The 1,817-nt window shown below is 41.3% G+C and overlaps 1 pseudogene; it reads right to left on the reverse strand.

The window, feature by feature from the left end:
- Positions 1-1,163: 1,163 nt before the first annotated feature.
- On the reverse strand, positions 1,164-1,799 carry LOC105504669 (annotated as a pseudogene).
- Positions 1,800-1,817: the final 18 nt, after the last annotated feature.

Genomic DNA, 1,817 nt, shown 5'->3' on the forward strand with positions numbered 1-1,817 from the left:
CTGTCCTGAGCAGAAAGAACAAAACTGGAAGAATCGCTGTACCTGACTTCTAATTATACCTCAGAGCTATAGTAACCAAAACAGCATGGTACTAGCATAAACACAGACACATAGACCAATGGAGCACATTAAGAGAACCCAGAAATAATCCATACATTTACAGTGAACTCATTTTTGACAAAGATGCCAAGAACCTCTGGGGAAAGGACAGTCTCTTCAATAAATTGTGCTGGGAAAACTGGAGTTCTATATGCAGAAGAATGAAACTAGACTCCCATCTCTCACCCTATATAAAAATCAAATAAAAATGGATTAAAGACTGAAATCTAAGACCTCAAATAAGGAAAATTCTACAAGAAAACATTTGGGAAACTCTCCAGGACACTGGTGTGGGCAAAGACTTCTTTTTGTGTTGTTCTTGTTTTTGTTTTCTTTCAAACAGGATAGGCTTTATTTAGATCACTAAAACTAACATTTACAGACAAGTAACCATAACATTACACAGCAAAGTATAGCTGTAAAATCTCAAACAGGAAAGGCAATGCTTTCTTTAGATCACCAAAAATAATGTTTCACAGAGAGGGAACTGTTAGAAGCAAATGTATAGCTGCAAATTTTCTTTTGCCATCAATATCGAGTTCCTCTAACATACTTTGAGACTACTTTGTGGTTTCCAAGTACGAACTAAACCTTGTTGGACAGAGTTGCCCAGCTTCATCAAAATAATGAAACCAATTTGCAAAAAAAAAATTTACTTAATGCTAGCAAATAACAAAATAATGTGGTTCTCGCTGATGAACTGCAATGTCTATTGAAATAGCCTAACCTATGTATACTTCCACAGACATTTCACTGTGAACCCAGTTGCTTTTTCCTGCTATCACAGATGGCCTGCACGGTAGCAAGTGTTGTGTCAGAGCACTATAGGCACCCAGGAAACAATTCCTAACAGAATAACTACAGTATGTGGGCAACTCAAACAACAGGGCCCACCTCTGTCAGAGCCTCCTGGTGGGCATTGTGTTTGTGCTCTGGGCAAAGACCCACTACCTTGATAGTTGTTCATCTGGAACCCAGAGCGCCAAACTAGACAGAGGAGTTGTTCTTACAGAACCATCAACATTGTAATAAATAGCCCGGAGATTCTTGCTGTGTGTTGCACCTCACAGGAAGTGACAAGCTGACTCTAGGAAAAAGTAATCACAGTATTCTGCTAAAAAACCTCAAATAGAGATCAAAGTGCTTCAATAAAGCCTTCAGATTTTTCTCAGAAAAGGACATCTTTCCAAGAATTTCTGGAAGTTTTACAAACAATTGCAGCAAATGTTATGCCCCGTAAATGTAACAGGTGGAAGCGACTGGTCACCTGGTGGGTAATTATCAGGCATAAGCTTCTAGGACAGGACCTCGTTAATTTCATTAGTTTTTCTCCTTTCAAAGCCAGCGAACACTGCACTTCCTTGCTAGGAGTCAGAGGAATAGGTGAAGACGATCTGCTGTGCACAGGTGTCTTCTTTTCCAGGTGCAGAAACAGCTTGGGTATGCTGGCGGATGTGTGCTGCTGCCGGCCCTTGGGCTGAGGTGAGGTGCTGCTGTCAGAAAGTCTGTCACAGTTGGTGGTGTGGCTCATGGACCGCCTCAGAGACTGCAATGCTTCCAACTCAGCTTTGCGCCTTTTGGGGGTGTCTGGTTCACTAATGGTTGGCTGACTCTCTGTGGACTGTGGCATGGATGAATTCAACAAAGGCAGGCTGGGAGAGAGTTCTTCCTGGATCGTATTAGTGTTTGTGGCAATTTCCCTAATTAGAAAAAAAAAA

Source organism: Colobus angolensis, unplaced genomic scaffold (assembly GCF_000951035.1).
Source record: "Colobus angolensis palliatus isolate OR3802 unplaced genomic scaffold, Cang.pa_1.0 Scaffold944, whole genome shotgun sequence".
Taxonomy (NCBI): domain Eukaryota; kingdom Metazoa; phylum Chordata; class Mammalia; order Primates; family Cercopithecidae; genus Colobus; species Colobus angolensis.